Below are 26,663 nucleotides of genomic sequence, written 5' to 3'. Positions count from 1 at the left end.
AAGCTGAAGCTTCGATATTTTGGCCACCTGATGTGAAGAGCCAACTCACTGGAAAAGACCTTGATGCTGGGAAAGATTGAAGGCAAAAGGAGAAGGGGACGACAGAGGATGAGATGGTTGGATAGCATCACCGAGTCAATGCACAGGAGTCTGAGCTAACTCCAGGAGATAGAAGGACAAGGAAGCCTGGTGTGCTGAGGTTCAAGGGGTTGCAGAGTCGGACATGGCTCAGCAACTGAACAACAACAAAAGGCCCAGAAAGCCAGTGTGCAGAGCCACAGCCGTCTGTTCTGAGGCCGGAGGACAAAGACGCGTGTGTTTCTCATACACACACCACCACCACAGTCACACTTTCTCCTTGCAGAGGAGAAGGGCCCAAGTTAAGGCTTATTTCTTAAGATTTTCCTTTTTAAAGAACTTCCTTTTACAACTTAAAGGATATATCAGAACAGACCACTCTCAAGGCAGGCTAGCAAAATGAAGAAAGATATCCTGCCTGGAATCTTGAACTAAAGACTAATCTGAGTGGTTTATCAATTCCTGAACAGTAGAAAATATAAAAAGAAGTGCATCTATACTAAGAGTCTTCTAAGCCTAGAATGGGTTGGGAAAAAGTACAACTGGACACTGTCTTTCCTGTAGCAGCATTATTACACATGCATGATGACGTAACAAAAGGCTGTGAAAACAGTCACTAAATTTTATCATACTATAAACTGCAGGCATACCTCATCAGTATAAACCAAATTCAACTATCTTTTGCTCCTAAGAACTGTTAACAAGTTTTTCTTGAAAAGTAAAACCAACTAAGCTTCTATTAGTTTATAGTAAAGCACTTACTCATCAATTTTATTGCAAAATTTGAAGGACAGCCCTTGAAAATGTTTTCTGGCCCCCCCAGGACACAGTGAACCATCAAGAAACACACTGAGTAAGTTTTAATGGCAATTTCCTACTAAATTTTAAGCAATTTCTTCTAAAGGAATGTTTATCTTACATGGTACATTTCAAGCTTTTACTTTGTCTCCTAAGTGCAGATTGAAATCTACAGCAAGGTTTGTCTGGAGATGAACTTTTAATTGTTTTTCCATTTTAAATAAGGTTAACCCCTATTTGTGAATGGAACTGTTAGTATTTTCACAGGTAAGCTTTGACATGGTGAATTTCCTGTGGGTGAGGTCTAGAAGCACAATGATCTTTGTCTCAAATTACAGCTACTGTTTAAATCATAAAGCTTCATTTGTTTGGTTTTTTGTTTTTAACTCATAACACTTAACTGACTACCTAAAATTTAATTTGTCTGTCTCAGTCACCAGAAAGCATGCTCAGTGTGAATGGGAATGTCTTTTGTTTGTTGTACTATCCCCAGTACCTAAAAAAGACATTCAAATAGTTCATAAATGAAGTGACTAGTTCTCAGGAGGAAATACTAGTATAACTTAATAGGAACAGTATTCTGATAACAGTGTTTACCTGTTCTAGAGATAAGTTTGCTATGCATGTAATGTTGGATGAGACATAATTTTTAATAAGGGCCAAAGAACAGGAAACCTTCCATAATGCCATGAAATAGGTAATATACAACACGTAATACCTAAAAAAAAAAAAAACTTTAAACAGAAATCTACTTATATTTTTTAAACTACAAAAATTTTTAATAATACCAATAAATGGTTTTCTGTGTCACTTAACAGAATTCTTAAAAAATATTTAACTCATTCCAATTTAAATAATTAAAACATCAGGGAAGACATCTGCCATTTAAAATTTAGCTTTTAAATGAAAGTCACTCTAATAGTAGAGCTTTAAGGCTTCCCTGGTGGCTCAGATAGTAAAGCATCTGTCTGCAATGCAGAAGACCCGGGTTCGATCCCTGGGTTGGGAAGATCCCCTGGAGAAGGAAATGGCAGCCCATTCCAGTATTCTTGCCTGGAAAATCCCATGGATGGCGGAGCCTGGTAGGCTACAGTCCATGGGGCCGCAAAGAGCTGGACACGACTGAGAGACTTCACTTCACTTCAAGACAACTTGGGTATCTTGAGGGGCAGGGGTACTGAGGCGGCTAGAGATGGTGGAAGAGGCGTGTAGAAAATAGGGGTTAAGTGCTAATTTAGTACGATAATTTAAACAAACATCATTAATTTTCCCTAAAGGCAATTTTTTCACTAAATACAGTAGTTGTCACATAATTTAGCTTATACTACATTAACTTTTACTATTAAGAGAAATCACCATGAAAGTTAAATGCTCATGACTTATAAACAACGCTGACTAAACCTGCAACAATGCTCATGAAACTCCTGTCTCCAAAAGGCCCGCTGGCAAAGTGATGTATGTATATATACACTGATATATGTACACACACAAACAGTATGTATTTATGTGTGATATACATACAGACATAAATAAATACAAGTAAGTTTTTAACTAAAATTGAGGAAATGTCCAAGTTTTTCACTGCATATATTATATAAAGTTTAGTATATTCAAAACAAAATTGCTTCTAAGATTTACTCACCTTATTCCTAAGTCACGATAAATGCTACTGGTTGTCAACTATCCCATGTGTAAAATCTCTAGGAATTAGAAACTATAGCCCTTATACGTTAAAAATGGTAAATTTTTATCATATGTAAAAAATTTTTATTATATGTAAACCTGACTCTAAAACCAGAAAAAAAAAAAAACTATAACTCTAAAAAAGTCAAGCATCAATCTTGGTACATAGATGAGAACAATTTAACAACACAACCTAGGCGGTTTTGACCTAGACATATATGGATGCCAACTCAAAGCTTTATGGGGGTGATCACAACTGAGAGATGGGAGAAGTCTGTCTACTGTCGGTAACCTCGTCAGATTCACAAATCCCAGAAGGGTTTTCCAACCCCTAAATGACTGAGCAATGCCATGGTAACCAGTTCTAAATCTACCAGGTAGGCACCCAGACATGCTACAGGACTACTCAATTCTATCACGACACTGCAACCCACGGAACTCTCACAGAATAAACACAACTTCCACTTGATTAGTTCTAACGTTGTGACTCACCCTGCATTCACTAGGAAGAAGGACAAAGGTTCCTAGTATCTGACACAGAAACCATCCACCCCTAGGTTCTTGTCTCCTCTCCGCTCCTAGAACATCTTATATTTTCCATCTCTCCCATCTAGCTCCGGAGAAGGCAATGGCACCCCACTCCACTACTCTTGCCTGGAAAACCCCATGGACAGAGGAGCCTGGTGGGCTGCCATCTATGGGGTCGCACAGAGTCGGACACGACTGAAGTGACTTAGCAGCAGCAGCAGCCATCTAGCTCAGCCACTAAATGTTTTCTTTTAAACAGCCTTGTGTAGAAGTTAAAAACAAAAATTCTTGCACTGCTCATTTCCAACATTTTCTTGAATCTCTTAAACCCCAATTCTTATTTCTAAGTACATTTATTTTACTCAAACCCGAAAGGAAATATTTCTCTATGACTGGAGAGTTTAAATTCCTGGAGGAAAAAGAAAGTATTGAAGTAAATTAAAGCCTCATAGGAAATGTCTTGGTCAAATTCTTCCTTTTTATACATTTAGGACTTAAAAATCCCAAATGTTCAACGTTATTTTAAAATATTCATCCAAATGTAGAAAACAGCAAGGAAAGAATAACAGGATAACTGCAAAGATCATTGCTTGCCATCAGAGAGCAGTAAGAATTAAACTTATAACAGACTGAAGTGGAGCAATGTAAGTGTGCATCAGCTGATGAATGGATAAACAGATTGTGGAACAGCTACTCAATGAAATTTCATTCGGCCATAAAAAGGAATGAAGAACTGACATGTCTCTACAACGTGAATGAACCTTGGAAAACTTTGGCTTCTTTCACTTAACATAAGGTTTGCAAGGTTCATCCACGCTGTAGAGATATGTTGTAGAGACATGTCACGAAGACCACATATCGCATATGAAGTATCTGTTACGGAGAGCTCTATGGAGACAAGAAGTAAACAAGTGTTTATATAGGGCAGGTGGGGGTGGAGGACAAAGCTAGAAGTTTCTCTCTGAGGGGACGGGAATGTTCTAAAACAGACAGCGGTGACGGCTGTACGTGCCTGTTAACATTCGAAACTACTGAACTGTACACTTTCAATGGGTGAATTATACAGTATGTGAATTTTATCTCAATAAAGCTGTTAAAAATAACTAAGGTCGATATTACTGGATAACAGCCTTGTTTTTTTAAACCCTGAAATATTATTGAAGCCCAACGAACTGCACAAAATTTGATCAGTTTTGCCTCTGTGTATACATTCGTGAAACCATCATAATCAACAGTTCTTCTTGCCTCTCTTCAATCTAGAATACCAAAATAAAGAACTGAAAATCTTCCTTTGAACTTTACACATCAGATTTCCTCTGCCACAGAAGTCCTCCTTCCACCCTCCCTAAAACCATATTTCAGCTGACCCCTTATGGTTGCTGTTGTTTAGTTGGTAAGTTGTGTCCGACTCTTTTGTGACCTCATCATGGACTGCAGCTTGCCAGGCTCCTCTGTCCATGGAATCTGCAGGCAAGAATACTGGAGTAGGTTGCCATTTTCTTCTCCAGGGGATCCTCCTGACCCAGGGATCGAACTCACGTCTCTTGTACCTCCTGCATTGCCAGGCGGATTCTTTACCACTGGGTCAACAGGGAAGCCTGACCGCCTATGGGTGTGGTGTAATCCATGCTCTGCAGATGTATCTACTGCTGATGACTTATTCTTTACACCCACTGCTCAGGTCCCATCAATTCTGAATCATCTGAAGCAAGGGTCTGATTGAATTCTTTCTTCCAGCCCAGTAACTGCCCTCCTGCTGGAAGTTACTTCTCTTCGGTGTCTTCAAAATGCCAAACTTCTACCTGGTGCAGGAGGTAATCAATGATCTGGTACTGCCCACATCTCCCTCACACACTTGCTCCAGCCATACCCTCAAGACTGTGAAAAGTGTCCCCATTTCCACAGCACCTGAGCTGAGCTAATCCTGGAAGAGAAAGCAATGTCATTTCATGATCTCTTCACTGATCTTTATTCTCCCACAAGATTAGTGATTATTAACCATAGTGATGTGATTATTCGTAAGGAGTGTCTCAAGTAACCTCTTCCTAAATGTTATACTGGCTCCCGTGCTCCAGATAATGGATAAGACATGCATGACCCTAGATTCCAAGTCCTCCTTACTGAACGTGTGCGTTTCTGAAGATGATAGGATAGTGTTGGGGATACAGTCTAGGCACCCTCTTCAGTGGGAGCAAAGGAAACAAATTCTAGATTCACTAAAAAGTCTACAGTGATATAAAGAAATATTTATCATGAAAAGATATAAAAAGGGCTTCCCAAGTGGCACTAGTGGTAAAGAATCCATCTGCCAAAGCAAGAGACAAAGAAGCAGGTCTGATCCCTGGGCTGGGAAGATCCCCTGGAGGAGGGCATGGCAACCCACTTCAGTATTCTTGCCTGGAGAATCCCAAGGACATAGCAGCCTGGCAGGCTACAGACCATAGAGTTGCAAAGAGTCGGACACAAGTGAAGTGACACACACACATTTAAAAAAAGTACACGTGCAAAGTCACAAGCATTATAAAAGCCAGTAAAATTAAAACTAAAAGTAGGATATTCAATACTTTTGCCCCAGCACACTTTGTTCACACGCAGACACACACACAAAAACAACAGCCTCCCGAACACAAAATCAAACTCAATCTTTGAGGAGAGGTTGTAAGAATGAAGTCATTCTGCCTATTCTTCATTCCCACAGGAGCAGAAGAAAAGCCATCAGACATGAAAGGAACTTTCTACAAATACAGCTCAACACATTTTACGGCAACAGGAACCAGTTGTTGCCAGATATGGATAAATCACCCCAGGAACTTTGTTCTCTTACATCTGTCTACAGACAACCAGCTACATTAATTAAAAAAACAAAAATTCTATACTGCATGTACCAATTACATTTCTAATAAATAATGGTACAAATTTCAAATACAAGATAATTTTTAAAAATATCTACCTTAATATATATTTCTCTTAAATGTTACCATTATAACTACTTGGGTAACATTCAAACCATTCCTGTGAAATGGACTTTCAACTCAAGGGGATCAACACACACAGAAAGACCAGATCACTGCCAACCTGACAAGCCATGTTGCACATCATCTTCATCACTGAAAACCTAGAGGGAGCAAATTCCCCGGCAGCGCAGTGGTCAGGATTCCACACTCTCAATGCCAAGGGCCAGGGCTCAATCCCTGGTCAAGGAATCAAGATCCCACGGCACAGCCAAACACAAAACAAACAAAACCCACAGCTAGATGCTTTAGAAAGGGGAAACCATAGAACAATGATAGACTTTATTTTCTTGGGCTCCAAAATTGCTGCAGATGGTGACTGCAACCATGAAATGAAAAGACGCTTGCTCTTTGGAAGAAAAACTATGACAAACCTAGACAGCATATTAAAAAGCAGAGGCATCACTTTGCTGACAAAGTCTGCATAGTCAAATCTATGGTTTTTCCAGTAGTCATGTATGGATGTTAAAGCTTGACAATAAAAAAGGCCAAGCAAAGAATTGATGCCTTTGAACTGTGATGCTAGACTCTTGAGAATCCCTTGGACAGCAAGGAGATCAAAGCAGTCAATCCTAAAGGAAATCAACCCTAAATATTTGTTGGAAGGACTGATGCTTAAGTTCCAATACTCTGGCCATCTAATGCAAAGAGCCGACTCACTGGAAAAGACCCTGATGCTGGGAAAGACTGAGGGCAGGAGAATAGGGCAACAGAGGATGAGACGGTTCTATAGCATCATCAACTCAATGGACGATGGACTGACTCAGTGAATGGACTCCATGAACATGAGTTTGAGCAAACTCTGGGAGACAGTGAAGGATAGGGAAGCCTGGCATGCTGCAGTCCATGGGTTCACAAAGAGTTGGACACAACAGAGTGGCTAAACTGAATAAACATCCAGGGGGAATCTCAGCCTCCAGTGTAGCACACAGATCTCCTAGTCCTCACAACTTTCTAGCCATCCTCAACTGTCACAAGATACACTCTCTTACATGGGGAGGCGACTGTAATTTAGGATTCCATAAAAGTCATGGGATTAGAGCAATTGAGCGCAAAAACAGTCCAAGTTACCCTCTACTCACACAGACCTCGAAGTCACAGAGGAAGATGATCATCTTCTTCAGGCGATGCTTGAAACCTGACACCTGGGTCCAAGCCCAGTAGTGAGTCCCTTTCTCCTCTGTTACTACATTTCACAGTAAGTTGGCAAGACCATCTACAGTCACGTACGCTAGGAACCGTGCACTCAGCCTTGGTAACTGCACCTGCATTTCCCTCAAGCTCATCAACGGAAGTCCACCTACACAAGCTGCCTCCTACCTAATGCCCTGGGCCTGCCAGCTGCTTTCTTCTCTGCCACCACACTGCCTCCAGATCTCTCTCTGCAACATGCTCCCATGTTGTCTCCCACATTCACTTTTGTTTCCAGTTGTTCTCATAATAGATCTTCATCATCCAAAGTCTACATGTAGCTATTAAGCACTGGGGATGTGGCTAATCCATGTCCAAGATGCACTTAAGTATAAAACAAACAGCAGACTTTGAATAGCTAGTTAGTACAAAAAATACAAAATCTCAATTTTAAAAATACTAATTACATGTTAAAACTGTAATACACTGGGTTAAATAAAATATCAAAAATACTTTTCATTTCTCTTTTGCTTTTTTAACATGGCTACTAGAAAATTTTAAACTATATAAGTGGCCTGAACGGGCTTTCTGTTGGACAGCACTGGGCTAGACTAATTTTTAAAAGCTGAGCTAATCAACTCATTGTACTTGGGATACAATCCAAAGTCCCTAATAAGGACTTCCCTGGTGCTTCAGAATTCCCATGCTTCCAATCCAAGGAGTGCATGCTCGATCCCTTTCTGGAGAACTAAGATCCCACATGCCCGTGGGGTGGCCAAAAAACAAACAAAACAACAACAACAAAATCCACAAAGCCCCTAATGAGAGCCCTGAAGACTCCAGGTGAGGGGCCCATCATCTCTGGCACTCTCGCTCCAACTACACTGGCCCTTTTTTGGTAATAAATTACGAGTAATAACATTTGAGTGTTTTCTAGTGGTAGCACTGTCCCAAATGTTTCATCTATTTTAACTCATTTAATCCACACAAACCCCATGGAGGTAACATCCCATTTTACAGATGGGTAAATTAGACATGAGAAGTTATACAGTATTTGAAGCTGGATAGACAGTGAAGTGATGGAGAAATGATTTAAACCCCAGCTGTCAGATTCAGAGCTCACACTCTTGAGCCCTTGGTCAAATACACTGCCTCATTTCCCTGTACAATGAGAAGATGTATAATGGTTCAGACTGAAGCAATCTAATCCTTACTTTGCAGCAAGATCAAAATCATCTTTCAGAAGGCAAAGAACTATATCAATTCTTTGGGTCAATAAACCTCCCCACCCTGTTCAAGTGCTCAGTTTATTTTTAGGTACCTCAATCAGATGAAGATATTAACCAGCATGAACTTGTTCTATAGTTTTACTAACAGAAATAATGGCTACACACACCTACCACACACACTCTCTAAGTGATGCAAAGTTAGGTTTCTTATTGACTAGGTAATGACTTTCAAACCAGTTATTCCCCCAAGTGCTAAAAGAAACCACTGTCAGCTTGGGTGGGTCCTTCTGGATGTTTTTAGAAGTTTGTGTGCCACATGAAAAGATGCTCAAAACCATTAGTCATTAAGGAAATGCAAATCAAAATCAGTGAGATAACACTTCGTACCACTAGAATGGCTATAACAAAAAAAATTAAAAATGAAAATAACATATCTTGGCAAGATGTAGAAAAATTAGAACTTTCATACATGCTGGGAGGAATGTAAAAGAGTGCAGCCTCTACAGCAAACAGTATGGCAGTTCCTCAAAATCTAATAAAAGAATAGAATTACCATACGATCCAACAGCTGCACTCCTGGATACCTACCCAGAAGAATGGAAAGCAGGGAGTCAGAGATATCCGTACACCTATGTTCACAGCAGCATTATTCACAATCAAAGCATAGAAGCAATCCAAGTGGATACAGCCAGGATCACCACTCCAAACAACTACAGCAAAAGGGGAAGACATGGGCTCAGAAGCCTGATGAAGCTGCCAATATACTTCTGCGTAAACGCCAATAACTAATGAAGTGACTTATCTACTTTTTCCGACCCAAGGCAAAAAGAGGACACTATAATAAAAACTTTCCTTTTCCCTCAATATCTGCCTTCTTTCTCATTAAGGTAAATATCAGAAGTTCAATTTCCCAGTAATTTCTTTAAGCTTCTAAGTACTTGCTTGCATGAACTGCTTCTAGGCCCTAGGAAGGACCTTGGCAATACATTATAGTTATAGATTATAGAAAAAATAGTTAATTTTTCTTAAAGCTGCAAAACGAACGCATACTGTGATTAAAATAAACACAGCAAACCCCTATTTCTACTCTGAACTGAACTGTCATACACCCCCTAGTGAGTGGGGCTGGAGTGAGAATAAGCATTTGGGGGATCCAGTTAGAGGGAGCTGGTTTGACAAACACCAAGTCAGAGATCAGCAGGATATCTTAAGATTCACATTCATATAGCCTATAGCTAAACTGGCAGCGGACTGGCCCCAGGGCAGCCACTGGCAGCAGAGAGACTGAGGAGCCCTCCATTCCTGGGTGTCCTCCAACACTGGCTCCAGCCACCCCTGAACCCCCTTCCCAGCCACTCCAGCAGGGCCTCTGCCTCTACCCCGGGCCACCCTCTGATCAACACTCGACAGCAGTGAAGGTTTCACACAATCAACGAGGACCAGCAGTGGGACAACCAGGGCTGAAGAGCATGTCCCTGCTAGTTAGGGCCTGACAAAATGTGGTCCACTGGAGAAGGGAATGGTAAACCACTTCAGAATTCTTGCCTTGAGAAACCCATGAACAGTATGAAAACACAAAAAGATATGACACTGAAAAATGAGCCCCCCAGGTTAGTAGGTGTCCAATATCCTACTAGAGAAGGGCAGAGAAGTAACTACAGAAAGAGTGAAGAGGCCGAGTCAAAGCAGAAACACCCAGCTGCGGTTGTATTTGGTGGTGAAAGTCAAGTCCAATGCTGTGAAGAACAATGTTGCATAGGAACCTGGAATGCGAGGTCCATGAATCAAGATAAATTGGATGTGGTCAAAGAGGAGATGGCAAGAGTAAACATCGACATTTAGGAATCAGTGAACTAAAATGGACAGCTCTGGGCGAACTTAATTCAGATGACCCTTGTATCTACTATTGTGGGCAAGGATCCCTAAGAACGAATGGAGTAGCCCTCAGAGTCAACAAAAGAGTCTGAAATGTAGTACTTAGTTGAAGTCCCCAAAAAGACAGAATGATCTCAGTTATTTTCCAAGGAAAACATTCAACATCACAGTAATCCAAGTCTATGCCCCAACCACTAATGCTGCAGATGATGAAGTTGAATGATTCTGTGAAGACCTGCAAGACCTTCTAGAACTAACACCGAAATAAAATGTATCCTTTTCATCATAGGGGACTGAAATGCAAAAGGAAGAAGTCAAGAAATACCTGGAGTAACAGGCAAGTTTGGCCTTGGAGTACAAAATGAAGCAGGGCAAAGGCTAACAGAGTTTTGCCAAGAGAACACACCAGTCATAGCAAACACGCTCTTCCAACAACACAAGAGATGACTCTAAACATGGACATCACAGGATGATCAATACTGAAATCAGATTGATTATTTGCAGCAGAAGATGGAGAAGCTCTAAACAGTCAACAAAAACAAGACCAAGAGCTGAATGTGGCTTAGATCATCAGCTCTTTATTACAAAATTCAAGGCTCAAATTGAAGAAAGTAGGGAAACTACAAGGCCATTCAGCTATGACCTAAATCAAATCCCTTAAAATTGTACAGTGGAGGTGATGAAAAGATTCAAGGGACTTGTAGACAGAGTGCCTGAACAAGTATAGATGGAGGTTCGTAACACTGAACAGGGGGTGGTGACCAAAACCATCCCCAAGAAAAAGAAAAGGAAGAAGGCAAAGTGGTTGTCTGAGGAGGCATTACAAATAGCTGAGAAAAGAAGAGAAGTGAAAGGTAAAGGAGAAAGGGAAAGACATACGCAACTGAAGGCAGAGTTCCAGAGAACAGCAAGGAGAGATAAGAAAGCTTTCTTGAGTGAAGAATGCAAAGAAACAGAGGAGAACAACAGTATGAGAAAGACTAGAGATCTCTTTAAGAAAATTGGAGACACCAGGGGAACATTTCTTGCAAAGATAGACACATAAAGGACAGAAACAATATGGACCTAATAGAAGCAGAGGAGATTAAGAAGAGGTGGCAAGAATACACAGAAGAACTATATAAAAAAGCTCTTAACGACCCAGATAACCATGATGGTGTGGTCACTCATCCAGAGCCAGACATCCTGGAGTGAGAAGTCAAGTAGGCCTTAGGAAGCATCACTACGAACAAAGCTAGTGGAGGAGATGGAATTCCAGCTGAGCTATTTCAAATCCTAACATATGATGCTGTGAAAAGCTGCAGTCAATATGCCAGCAAATTTGGAAAACTCAGCAGTGGCCATAGGACTGGAAAAGGTCATTTTCATTTCAGTCCCGAAGACAGGCAATGCCAAAGAATGCTCAAACTACTGCACAATTGTACTCATCTCACAAGCTAGCAAAGTAATGCTCAAAGTCTTTCAAGCTAGGCTTCAGCAGTATGTGAATGGAGAGAACTTTGAGATATTCAAGCTGGATTTAGAAAAGGTAGACGGAGAAGGCAATGGCACCCCACTCCAGTACTCCTGCCTGGAAAATCTCATGGGTGGAGGAGCCTGGTAGGCTGCAGTCCATGGGATTTCTAAGAGTCAGACACAACTGAGCGACTTCACTTTGACTTTTCACTTTCATGCTTTGGAGAAGGAAATGGCAACCCACTCCAGTATTCTTGCCTAGCGAATCCCAGGGACGGGGGAGCCTGGTGGGCTGCTGTCTCTGGGGTCGCATCGAGTCGGAAACCACTGAAGCAACTTAGCAGCAGCAGTAGAAGCAGCAGCAGCAGAGGAATTAGAGATCAAATTGCCAACATCCACTGGGTCACAGAAAAAGCAAGGAAATTTCAAAAAAACATCTACTTCTGCTTCATTGACTATGCTAGAGCCTTTGACTGTGTGGATCAAAACAAACTGTGGAATATTCTTGAAAAGATGGGAATACCAGACCACCTTACCTGCCTCCTGAGAAACCTGTATGCTGGACAAGAAGCAAGAGTTAGAACCGAACCTGGAACAATGGACTGGTTCCAAATTGGGAAGGGAGTACTGTCTCCCTGCTTTTTTAACTTATATGCAGAGTACATATGAAATGCTGGGCTGGATGACTCACAAGCTGGAATCAAGACTGCCAGGAGAAATATCAACAACCTCAGATATGCAGATGATACCACTTTAATGGCAGGAAGTGAAGAGGAACTAAAGAGCCTCTTGATGAAGGGGAAAGAGAAGAGTGAAAAAGCTGGCTTAACATAACATTCAAAATAAAAGATCATGGCATCTGGTCCCATCACTTTATGGCAAATACATGGGGAAAAAATGGAAAGTGTCCGATTTCACTAAGGATGGTGACTGGAGCCACAAGATTAAAAGACATTTGCTCCTTGGAAGAAAAGCTATGACAAACCTAGACAGTGTATTAAAAAGCAGAGACATCACTTTGCTGACAAACGTCTGTATAGTTAAAGCTACGGTTTTTTCAGTAGACATGTGTGAATGTGGGATTTGGGTCTAAAAAGGCTGAGCACTGAAGAATTGATGCTTTCGAACTGCAGTGCTAGATAAGACTCTTTAGATTCTTATCCAAGAGCAAGGAGATCAAACCAATCAATCCTAAAGGAAATCAACCCTGAATATTCATTGGAAGGACTGGTGCTGAAGCTCCAATACTTTGGCCACTTGAGGAGAGGAGCCAACTCATTGAAAAAGACCCTGATGCTGGGAAAGACTGAGGAAAAGAGAAGGGGAGCAACGGACGAGCTGGTTGGATGGCCATCACTGACTCAATGGACATAAATTTGAGCAAACTCAGGAAGACAGTGAAAGACAGGAAGCATGGCATGCTGCAGTTCATGGGGTTGCAAAGAGTTGGACAGGACTTAGCAACTGAACAATAATAATTAAAATTGCTAGCTTCCAGAAAAACCCCTACCACCCTATGCTGCCCGGCCAGATATCTGACACAAAGTGTGCAGGGCTAGAGGTTGCGGATCAGGACACAAACGCACCTACGGCCCTTCCTTAGACCTATCTGGTAAGTGGAGGAGAAACCAGGCTTATGATACATGAAATGGGAAACTAGCCAGTAGAAAATGTTTTCCAGGCATCAGAAATGTGAAACTAAGCAGAGAATTAGGTTCCCATTTTGTCTATTCAAAATGGAAGCCTTTCTTATCGGAATACAGTAGATGGTGCACTTTACATGTAAAAAAAAAAAATTTCCCCCTGATTTTGTGAGAATGAGTAAAATAAAACTTTTCAGAATTCCTGTGGGAAATAAAAGAAATGACTTATCTAAAAGAGGTGAAAAATGTTCAAAATTGTAGAGGCCTTCAAAAGTGGTAGCAGACCGTCCCACTTCCCCAATTAAAGCTTATTTAAAAGTAAAAAAATAGCATCTGGAGAAGAAAAATAAAGGTTGATTCCAAAGTAAATACTGATAAAATATTTCCCATAAGAATTAGTCCTCCAGATCCACAGGAGTTCTTCTACTGGGTCTATGGGGTCTTATAGTAACTGGAACTAATGAACAGGTCAACAATACATGATATATTCATGCACTAGAATATTATCAGAGCTATAGGAAAAAATGCAGTAGGGCTTCCCTGGTGGTCCAGTGGCTAAGAATCTGCCTTGCAATGCAGGAGACATGGGTTCAATCCCTGGTACGGGAATATACCGAAGACTCCACATGCTGAGGGGCGCCTAAACCCGTGCACCACAAGTACTGAGCCTGTGCTCCAGGGCTGTGAGTCACAACTCCTGGAGTCCGTGCGCCCTAGAGCCTGTGCTCCTCAATAAGAGAAGTCGCTACAATGAGAAGCCTACCACAGCTACTGAGTAGCCCCTGCTCTCTGCAACGAGAAAGCCCATGTGCAGCAGCAGAGATCCAGTGAAGCCAAAAATTAATTAAAAAAAAAAGAAGAAATGAAGTACATATTACAACATAGACGCACCTAGAGAATAGCAGGCTAAGTCAAAGAGGATACGTATAATTCCATTTACATGAAATATCTAGAATAGGCAAATCCATAGAAACAGATTAATGGCTGCCAGCAGCTGCGAAGAAGCTAGAAGGGGAAGGGCAGTGCCTGTAAATGCTGTGAGTTTATTTACTCTTTGGGATAACGAAAATGTTCCAGAATTAGATAGCGGTGATGGTTCCCAGCCTTGTGAATACACTAAAAAACACTGCAAGTGAAAGAAGTGTTGGTCGCTCAGTCCTGTCCGACTCTTTGCAACCCCATGGACTGTAGCCTGCCAGGCTCCTCTGTTCATGGGATTCTTCAGACAAGAATACTGGAGTGAGTTGCCATTCCCTTCTCCAAGGGGCCTTCCTGACCCAGGGATCAAACCCAGGTCTCCCACATTGCAAGCAGATTCTTTACCATCTGAGCTCCCAGGAAGCCCAATTGTATGCTTTAAAGGGGCCTATTTTATGATATGTACTTCATAGCCCAAATTTCCAATACAGAAAATCTTAAAACATAACAGGATATAAACAGACATGACCCAACCTTGTAAAAGCACCTACCATACTAGACTAAACCTGGAGTCCAACATTACAATGTGGCCATCGAGAAAAAGGCTTTTTCTTCTTGTCACTTTCTCAATTTTCTACAATGAACAAGTAATCTTGCAATCAGGGAAGAAAAGAGGTCATTAAATTGGATTATATTGGTCTTTACACTGTTTTCCAAAAAGGTAATACCAAGAAATGAGAGTTGGGAATTCCCTGGCGGTCCAATGGTTGGGACTCCAAGCTTCCACTGCAGAGGGCATGGTTTGACCCCTGGTCAGGGAACTAAAATCCTACATGACTCAAGGCCACAAAAAAAAAAAAAAAAAAAGAAAGAAAGAAAACGAAGGTTCTCCTGTCCTATTTTAAGACTCTCACTGGAGAGTGCTAGAGAAACAATTGAACCCAAAATTGGTTAATTCCTTAATAACCATCTTTAAAATAAAACACATTCTTTTTCAACTGAACAAACTGAATGTTTGAACCAAAAATCTGGCTTATTCCTTAATGACCATCTTTAAATCATCTTTAAAATGGAACATGTTTTTGGTTCAACTGAACAAATGGCAAAGCCACACCCATGAATTATTCAGGGACTGGGCAGAGGAAGGAAAGAGTCTACCCACACCAATCCACCGTAACAGCACTGCACAGACACCGCTGAGACAAGGACAGGGGACTAGAAGGGTGGCCTGGGGATAAAAGTCAAGTGAAATCCTTTCCCTCCATGGCTTAAGTGTTCCCTGTGACAAACATGTATGTCAGAAGTTTAGCTGCTTTTGACCAGTGGTGTGGACAAGCCATCACAGCACTGCCAAGTTAGTGACAAACGTAGCCTATACAAATGTCCTTGGCATTTCCCCATTCTGAAATGCTTTGGTCAGGTGGGGCAGGAGGTCCCCCAGGGTGACCCCACACTCACCCAGGCTCTCAGTCTCAGGCAGTGTGTGTTCAAAATCAAGGCTTTACTTGGAGCTCAGACATATATTTGCTATACTTAAAAACTGCTAACTAAGCCCCTGAGTATTGCTTTCAGTACCAAATTCTGCTGCACGAGCTTTTCACCCAGATTGCACGCCTTGCACTGTAACATGATCCTTCTTCACTCATGCTGTTTAGAAAGATCTGGGTACCAACTTAGATAGCATCTATTACTGATAAACTGGGACTGGAAGTGGACATGCGTAAGTAACTGTAAAGGTTTTAATAAATAACAAAGTTCTATCGACAGTCAAGGCGAGGGACTTCCTCGGTGGCCCACTGGCTAAGACTGCGCTACCAGTGCAGGGTGCCCAGGTTTGATCCTTGGTCAGGGAACTAGATTCCACATGCCACAACTAAGACCCAGCACAGCCCCAAAAAAAGTCAAACAGAAGTTATACTTGAGGAAGACAATTTAATTAACTGTCAGCTTTTCAGGAAATCAAATCTATAAAATAGCAAATTCACCTCTTAGAAGTTCTATTTATCCACCAACCAGGGTCACCTGGGGTTTAAGAAGATGCTGGGGCTCTGAGAAGAGGTGGGTCTCAATTTTCTGCTCTTCAAACTATTCCTCTGTGCTTCCTTCAACTTCAGAGATTCCCAGAGTCCTGTCTACAGCTCACCACATCTAGCACATATTTGGTTTGGAATCTGTATGTTCCGTGGCTTCTACTTGGTCAGTTTAAAACTCCATGTACCAACTCCATGTACTTGCTGTCCACATGGCAACTCCACGTCTCTTACTGCTCACTGAATCAAGTCTATTTTATAGGGGTATATTTTAGAAGCAAAACCATGGTCAGCTCTCTACATCCTAGTAGCAGGGGGTGCTAAAAATTTGAACACCAATTTTTAAGATGGGTTGGAAGATTCATAACCTGGTGATTTCCTCAAATATAGAAAAGCTATTTCAAAATTAATATTCAGCCATGAATACAACAAACACAGCCACTATACTATGTGAATTTTAAATTTAAAACCCTTGAACCTCCCCTTGGCTCTCAGGGGGGAAAAAAAAAAAACCCCATGCAATTTAATATGGTTCAAAACATTATCACGAATTACTCTCCAACCTCATCTCTCATCAATTTTAAAAACAGAACATTTATTGGTTCTTATTATTGTCTAGAATGCCGTCCCTCAGTCTCTTGTTCTAGGTTAAAGAGTGTCTGTTAAAAATCCATGTCCACAGGTACCAGAGGTGGTTTCGTCACTAAGTCATGTCCAACTCATTGCAACCCCATGGACTGTAGCCCGCCAGGCTCCTCTGTCCATGGAACTCTCCAGGCAAGGACACTGGAGTGGGTTGCCATGCCCTCCTGCAAGGGAGCTTCCCCTTTCAGGGATTGAACCTGGGTGTCCCGCATTGCAGCTGAATTCCTTACCATCTGAGTCACCAGGGAAGCCCCACCAGTACTGTGAATGGCCTCTAACCCAATGACTGGCACCCGCTGAAGAAGAGGGGAAACTGGAAACAAAACACACAGGGGGAGCAGCACCACAGGGCCACCTAGCAGAGACCAGGATGATGCAACTGCAAGCCCAGGGACACCCACGACTGCCGGCAGCCTCCAGAAGCTCGGAGAGACTCGCCACCACTGATTCCAGACTGCTGCCCTCCCGAACTGTGGGAGATGACAGTTCTCTCTTAGCTCTCAAAGTCTGCGGAAATTTGTTATGGCAGCTTTTTGAACAAACACACCCTCCCCCATCCTCCACACAGTAAGTACCTTATACTTAACTGTGGGTCTTGTCTTTCCTATAATAGGCCATTTATCTATTCACTTTCGAATTAGAATGTACTTCACGGTGCTATCTTTGCAAACAATTACAGGACTTTGCAAACAATTAGACTGGAAATTCTACAGAGCAACAGAGAACCCATGTCACGGGCAGCTCTATGTACACACAGAAACTAACCTCCAAATACTCTTTCAATTCTTCACATACATTAGCACATGTAAGATGCTTGACATCCAACATGAGTCATAAGGGAAATGCAAACCAAAACCATAATGAGGTGTCACTTTACACCACTAGGGCAGCTATAATCAAAAAGTTGGATAATAACAAGAATGTCAAAGAATGTGGAGGAACCAGAAGTTCCATACATTACTGTTAAGAACGTAAAATGGTACAGCCACTCTGGAAAACTGTTTGGCAGTTCCTCAAAACCTTAAGCAGAGTTACCATCAGTCTCAGCAATTTCACTACTTGGTATATATGCAAAAGAAATGAAAACATATGTTCACACAGCAAAAAAAATTGTACGTAAATGTTCAAAGCAATATCACTCTTAACAGCCAAAAAATGCAATCAACCCAAATATTCAACGGCAGATGAATGAACAAACATGGTATATCCATATGACTCAGTATTATTCAGCAATAAAAAGCAATACACACTACAACATGAAGAAGTCTTGAAAACATTTTGCTAAGTAAAAGAAACCAGACACAAAGGCTACAATGACTACATTTTCTGATATGTCCAGAACAGGCAAATCTATAGAGAGAGGAAGTTTAGAGACTGCTTAGGACTGAGAGAGATGGGGGTGGGGGGAGTGATAGCTAAAGAGTACAGGATTTCTTTTTTGAGGTGATAAAAACATTCTAAAATTAACTGTGGTTCCAGTTGTACATGTCTGAATATAGCAGAAAACACTGAATCGTGCACTTTAAACAGATGAATTGTTTGATATGTGAACAACGGCTCAGTAAAACTATATTAATTAAACAATAGGGAGCCAGGGGCCCTATTTGTAAGAATAAGAGACCACAAACAATCTATACACAAAATGAGATAGATAAATTAGTTTTACCAATTACACAGACATTAAAAAAAGAAAAAATGGTCATGAACTGTTCGCACAGTGTACCTGGTAGGTACCCAAAACTAGCTTGCAAACAACACTGCCCGTATCATCCTCTTTGTGTGCACCACATGTGTGTAGCCAAAACTTAAAGGATGTTCAGAAAGTCGTCCGCTCAATCCCCTAGCCAACTGAAACTGTGACTTTTTGTGTGGTATTTTATCTAAGCACTGTGTATTTTCTTTACAAAAATAAGGAAAACTTGTAGTTCACAGTGTTATTTATACGTCAGCTTCCTTGCTTTAATAATGAAGACAGCAGGTGTATTTTCAAAAGGACCCAGGAGCCAACTTGAAAGAACTCCCAGAGGCTAAAAATGAGACAATTTGACCAGAATTTGACCACAGTAAAGCTAACAAAAAATGGACTGAAACAGAAAGTGTTATTATAAACTCAAAATGTTTCAAGAAAAGTATCAGTTATTACTGGAGACCTTCAAGTTGGTAAATAAATATTAGCAAATACTCACCTTGCCATTTTTTAAAGAACAGAATGTCATGGTAACCACACAGTTCATCTGAGAAAGTTTCTTTTTATGAAAGTGGTTCAATTCATAAATGAAAAAATAATAAAATCAGAAAATCCCTTTGCCTTTCATGAAATAGATTTCTCAAAATCTATGGCTGCTACACCACAGAAAGAGAAAACCAGGTATGCACTTCCTGACCAAAGTCTGTGCCTCCACCTATGAATAATTCTTGCTTAAAAAGAAGAGGAGGAGGAGAGGAGGAGAAATGGAATCTGAGTATGATCAAGCCTTTTGTGGTTCTCCACCTTACCAACACAGCAGAATCACTTGAGAAGCCTAAAATACTGTGCCTAGGTCCTAATAGCCTGGAGATCAGATTTAATTAGTCTACAATATAGCCTGAGCACTAGATTTTTTTTTTTTTAATAAAAATCCCCAATTGATTGTAACATGCAGCCAAGATTAAGACCACGGCTCTAGATCTACCTATCAATACACGGGGCTATAGAGGACTGAGAAACCAAAGTATAATGTAAGGATGAATCCGCTGATCAACAAAAAGATCGGGCAGGAACAAAAGCTGCAGCTTAACAAATGGCAAGGAAATAAGAAACAAAAAGGACTGGGTAACCCAAAGATCAAGAGGCAGAGGGGAAAAAAAGAAAAAGAAACCGAATGGAAACAACATTTTTAAATGTGTGGGGCAACTACAATATCTGAATGCTTCAAATTTTATAATATGAATTTGTGTGATGATACTGGTTTATTTCTTAGTTCTTATATTTTAGAAATACATGCCGAAATAATTATCAGTAAACTTATTTAGTAAGATTTATTCAGAATTATCTGATGGGGGAGGAAATGAGACTGACTATAAACTGATAGTTGTTAACATCAGGTGATAGGTCTATGGGATAGTCTATTATACTGGGCTCTTTACATTTGCATATGCTTTAAACTATCCATTTTGCTGTGGCTGCTGCTGCTAAGTCGAGTCAGTCGTGTCTGACTCTGTGCGACCCCATAGATGGCAGCCCACCGGGCTCCTCCGTCCCTGGGATTCTCCAGGCAAGAACACTGGAGTGGGTTGCCATTTCCTCCTCCAATGCATGAAAGTGAAAAGTGAAAGTGAAGTCGCTCAGTTGTGTCTGGCTCCTAGCGACCCCATGGACTGCAGCCTACCAGGCTCCTCTGTCCATGGGATTTTCCAGGCAAGAGTACTGGAGTGGGGTGCCATTAGAAAGCTTTAAAAAAATGAAATATTTTTGAAGTTAAAAGATTTAATGTAACTAAAGAATGAGGACACAGTTTATGCAAATCAATAAGATAATAAGAATTACCACTAATATTCTTTGAAAGACACTTTAGAACATAAGAAGACAAACTGGAGACTGCAAGCAAAGAAAATATCTGACAAAAACCCTTTATCAGAATATATATTAGAAATTTCAAAACTCAGTGATAAAACACATTTTTAAATGTTCAAAAGATTTAAACAAGACTTCACCAAAAAAAAAAAAAAAGATCTAACAATAGCAAATACACACATGAAAAAAAATTCGATTAGGGAAATCCAAATCAAAATTATAATGATACCCCTTCATACCCTCTAGGATGACTAAAATAAAAAGACAGAAAATAACTGCAGGCAAGAATGTGGAGAAATTGAAACCCTCATGCATCGCTAGTAGGAATATAAAACGGCCGTGTCACTTTGGAAAATAGTTTGGCAGTTCCTCAAAATATATTGTTGCCATATCACTCAGCACCTCCATCAAGAATTATCCTAAGTATATTATCAAGAGAACTGAGAATATATACTTACACAAAGGCTTGTATATGAAATGAATGTTCACAGCAGCATTATTTGCAATATTCAAAAAGTGGAAACCATCCAAATGTCCATCAACTGAAGAACAGATAAACTGTGGTATAGCAACACAATGGAATATTTAGCAATTAAAAGAAATGAAGTATCAGTAATACTTAGCTTAACATAGATGGTTACACATTGATATTCATGGACATTTATAACACAGGTTAGTCTATACACATGCGTGCCCTTGTTCTGTCAGCGGAGAGAAGATGAAAGCAATAAGCACCCCAGTAGCAAAGGTCATAACTACTGCCCAGATCTTGGCTTCTAATACCATTCTCAAACCAAAGGAGCCAAATCTCCATAGAGAAATGGCTGATTCTAAGACTGTAGCAAGAATTATACAGGATGATTATGGAATATCTTCTAGTATCAAAAAGAAAGTGCTTAACAAACAAACAAGAAACCACCAAACACATACAATGGTGCTTAGGGACCCAGGAGCTAACTGAAAGTTCTCAACAACCAAAACTAGACCAACAAAACCAAGTTAACACTGGATTATAATCCAAACAAAACAAATATCCATGAGTCCAAATGACTGAATAAATGAATGCGGGAGAACAGATAAATATACATGGAAAAGAAATCCTAATAATTTACAAAGACACTCCACTCTCATGGAGGAGCGCATAACACCCTGCTCCCCTAGGCTGACTTCTTTCCAGAAGTACAGTATGAAAGGGGGTTTGGGGTGGGGAGGAGTTTTACAGTGGAGCAATCTAACATACATATTTCATCAAGGTTAGTATCAACAGCGATGTCATGCTGATGGTATGCACTCTTTTGATACGATGTAACAGGAATGGTATGTTATCTCTCTGGTCTCCCTCCCCAGGACCCATAAAACCAGTTTAATCACGAGAAAAACTTCAGACATGTCCCAACTAAGGAATTTTCTACAAATAGGTGACCAGTACTCCTCTAAACTGTCAAAGTCATCAAAAACACAAAGAGGCCGCAACAACTAAAAAGGAAAGTAAGGAGGAACTAAGGAGACAGGACAATGAAATGTCACGCAGAATCCTGTATGGATCCAGAAACAGATAAAGGTTGTTAGGTAAGAAGGAAGTAAATCTAAACAAAGTATGAGCTTTAGCTTATTATCAACCAGGACCCAACAATGTTGGTTCAATAACTATGATAAATGGGGCAAGGAGATCCAACCAGTCCATTCTGAACAAGATCAGCCCTGGGTATTCTTTGGAAGGAATGATGCTAAAGCTGAAATTCCAGTACTTTGGCCATCTCATGCGAAGAGTTGACTCACTGGAAAAGACTCTGATGCTGGGAGGGATCGGGGGCAGGAGGAGAAGGGGATGACAGAGGATGAGATGGTTGGATGGCATCACCGACTCGATGGACGTGAGTCTGAGTGAACTCCGGGAGTTGGTGATGGACAGGGAGGCCTGGCGTGCTGCGATTCATGGGGTCGCAAAGAGTCGGACATGACTGAGCGACTGAACTGAACTGGTGGTCCAGTGGTTATTAAGACTTTGTGCTTCTACTGCAGGGGACATAGGTTTGATTCCTGGTCGGGGAACTAAGATCCCACATGACTCGTGGTGCAGTCAAAGAAAAATGATAAATGTACCACAAAATGAATGAAAGTTGTTAACAACCAGAGAGACTAGCTGTGGAGAAAATGGAAACTCCCTCTTTTCAATTTTTCTATAAATCTGTAACTATTTAAAAGTTTATTTTTTAAAAAAGGAACGAGACACTAAAACACACTGCAGCATGGAAGAACCTTGAAAGTACACCAAGTGCAAGAAGCTGGCCACAAAAGCTGCATAATGTAGCATTCCATTTATATGAGATGTCCAGAATAGGCAATCTATACAGACAGAAAGCAGATTAGTGGCTGTCAGGGGCTAGTGTGAAGGGAAAACCAAGTGAATGTTAATTGCTTGTTTTTGGAGTGATGAAAATATACTCTAAAATTACACAGTGGTGATGTTCCAAAACTCAGTGAATATACTAAAAACCACTGAACCCGCACACTTTAGGACTGAACCTCTCACACCCAGCTACTTTGGAAAAGTTCAGCAGTTTCTTAAAATGTTAAACATGGACTTACCATATAACCCAGTTATTTCACCCTAGAATTCCCGCCAAGAGAAATCAAAGTGTTGGGAGGAAAAAGCTTATCCTCTCCCAACTTAGGTTCAGTGATTGGTGGCTTGTGAATTTAGCTGACAACAGACAGATTAACAGGAGAAAATACAAAGTTTGTGGATATATGTGTGTTGAAGCACACAAAAGAAGTGGCTCTTGAAATAAAGATAGGCATTTATACTCCTAACTTGATGAGGGAAAAACGAGGAGGAAAGAGGTTTCACAGGAAAAACAAATGGGAGATAAAGCTTATGATGATGTTTGCTTATAAAGGAGTGAGTGGTCTTCATTTCTTTTCAGACCAGTTAAACTTCCCAGGAAAGTATTTACGGCAGCCTCACTCCCAGGAAGAAGATTTTCTGGAGAAAATCTTCCTTTTGGAGAAGGAAATGGCAACCCACTCCAGTACTCTTGTCTAGAAAATTCCATGGATGGAGGAGCCTGGTGGGCTACAGTCCATGGGGTCACGAAGAGTCGGACCTGACTGAGTGACTTCACGACACTCCCAGAAGCTTCTGCCTTTAGTCAGATAAGGAAAGCTCCGAAAAGGCTTCTTTCTGCATCTGTTGAATTTTAAATGTCTTTAGTTTATAATAAGTTTCATTATCAACCTTGGCGGTCTAAGTGAGTCCCCACAAAATCATACATGCATACAGAGGCCAGCTCATGAATGCTCATATCAACTTTGTTTATAGGAGTAATCAAAACAGAAAACAAGCTAAATGTCTATCAGCAGATAAACAAATTGTGGTATGTCCACACAATGGAATACTACTCAGATTTTAAAAGGAAGGAGCTGTTGATTCACTAACTTGAGTCGAACTTAAATCATGCTGACTGAAAGAAGCCAGACCAATAGAATATATATTATATAACTCCTTATATACAACTCCAGAAAATGCAAATTAATTTTTATTGAAAGACAGCAGAGCAGTAGTTGCTTGAGGGTAATACAAAAGGGTATAAAGAAACTTCTAGGCAGTAATAGTTACACTCTTTTTTTATGTGTGTGGTGATGGTTTCATGGATAAACTTATGTCAAAACTTACCAACTGCTGTTAAGTCACTTCAGTCGTGTCTGACTCTGTGTGACCCCATAGACGGCAGCCCACCAGGCTCCCCCATCCCTGGGATTCTCCAGGCAAGAACACTGGAGTGGGTTGCCATTTCCTTCTCCAATGCATGAAAAGTGAAAAGTGAAAGTGAAGTAGCTCAGTCATGTCTGACTCTTAGCGACCCCATGGACTGCAGCCTACCAGGCTCCTCCACCCATGGGATTTTCCAGGAAGGAGTACTGGAGTGGGTCACCAATGCCGTCTCCGAAAACTTACCAAAGTAAACTTTAAAGATATTACTGTAACATATAAAATATTTACTATAATGGCTTTAATTGTTATAAATTGAGAAAATAAGATTTACTCCCAATGTCTTACATGAGGAAAAACTTCTAGGGTTTTTGTTTTTGACATATAGAATGTTTAACTTTTAAAATATTTCACACATTCAAAGAAAATGAAAGTAGTTCAATTAATTCTTGAGTGCCTATTATCCATTTTAAGAAATAAATCAAACCCATGGATCTAAAGCCACTTCGCAAAGCCGTCTTATTTCATTTTTCCACAAAGGGAACCACTGTTCACCATTTTGTGTTTATCATTCCCCTACTCTTCTTTAAAGCCTTATCACATATGTATTTATACACAGAAGTAATATATTAAGATACATATTCTTGAAATTTTTGTATTCTGTGAAAATTTTTTTTCTATTTAACATTTATGTTTTGAGTTTCACCCATATTAAAATTAGCTATTTGGGCCTTAAACATTTTTTCTTCCTCAATATTGCCAGAGACTCATCTGCTTTATCAGTTTTCTCAAGGAAATGTTTGTCTTTGCTGATTATCATATCTTCTCACTTTTCTATTTCACTATTTTTCCTATTGTTTAAATTTTTATCTTTCTATAAATGTCTATTATAACTATACATTTATATTTCTATAAATGTCTTTCTATTCATTCTATGAATTTCTTCTATTGTTCTTCACCTAAGGGTAAAGGGGGAAAACAAAAACAGGATATTAAGTTACATGAAACAGGATCAATACTGTTTTTTAAAAATTACAAGCCGGCAGAAATGGAAAAAAGAAACAAATGGATGATAAATCTTTTAATCACAAACTCTGACACACCGTAACTACCGTATACCCTAAAAGTGTGAGAAGTTATTATCAAGACATAACTGGAGAACAGAACTGACAGCTACAAATGTTAACATGCACTTCAAAATGTTCATTATTTGTCAAAGTCATGTAAATATACCAGTTGAAATAATCATGCCAAATTTTCCAAGTAAAATTGGCTAAGATTTTTAAGTACTGTAACATGAATTATGCTGGAGAGGATAAAGGTGAACAATTAGTCTCATCTCTTCATGGGGGACTTATAAAGGAGCACAAGATTTTAACCTACATTTTCTAACAGTAAATGGCCTAAAAATTCACACTCTGATCTGCCGACTCAACATGTGTATTTCTGCATAGGAATATGAAAGGTATACTAAAACTATTGTGTACTTTACTTTCTAAATATTATCCAATAAATCTGTATTTCTTATAATGGCGGTGGGAGCAGGATAGTATTTAAGTCATTCCTTTGACAGCAGCTTCTGGTGGAGAAAAAAAGCAGCTCAAATCAAAACACCAAATGAAAAAGAGTTGGCCTGTCTCTTGACTGACCAGGACATGAAGGATGAAGCCATGAGAATATTGTGAGATGGTACAAACCACCACTCCTCTTATCAGGAGCAGCTAATTGAAAGAATCAGGGAGCAGGCAACCCCTCCAGGACACCTCATTTCCGCACATGAATGAAATCCCTCAGATGCCAGCTAGAGCTAAATACAGAATCTGAAAGCACACAGCGTCCTTACCCCTTCCATCCCTCCTCAGGGTGTATATGCAGGACACAGATGCCATACCATGATTTTATAGCGCACAGGACTCTTATTTATGGAAAGAAGCCTAAAAACTTCACAGCTGCTTGTTACTTTGATTTTGTCTCTGCCTTTTCTTAGTTCTGCGGCTACTGATGTAAGATCTGTCACCCACAAATGGAGGGGGGAGCCTCTCCACAACACTTCCACTTTCCAGGGCTGCAACGACAGCTCTGACGATGATGGGCTTTGACACACAGGCAGACATTACTATTTCAGACCTATTACTGGAAGCCCACGCTACCCACTTTTAACCCCTTCAGAACCAAACCCCAACAAAACACAAAACCCCAACAATGGCCTTTCTTAGAATCAAATACATCACCAAAACAAGGCAGAATAAGAAAGAGACGTTTCATTCAAAAATTACAAACAAAAAAACTTTTCTGTGGGTAGAAACAAAAATAGCTAATACTGACAGATATCTGTAGACAACAATCCCAACACATACTGTGGTTGACAAAATCA

General features: G+C 40.3%; 1 protein-coding gene across 4 annotated transcripts in view; it reads right to left on the bottom strand.

Moving 5' to 3' along the window:
• The window catches only part of IGF2BP3 (insulin like growth factor 2 mRNA binding protein 3), a 144,156-nt gene that overhangs the window by 39,009 nt on the left and 78,484 nt on the right, over positions 1 to 26,663 (bottom strand). The gene's annotated exons all lie outside the window — the stretch shown is intronic.

This window comes from Bos mutus, chromosome 4 (genome assembly GCF_027580195.1).
Source record: "Bos mutus isolate GX-2022 chromosome 4, NWIPB_WYAK_1.1, whole genome shotgun sequence".
NCBI classification, from domain to species: domain Eukaryota; kingdom Metazoa; phylum Chordata; class Mammalia; order Artiodactyla; family Bovidae; genus Bos; species Bos mutus.
The sequence above is the reverse complement of the archived record's forward strand: the minus strand, read 5'-3'. Positions and strand labels throughout refer to the sequence as shown.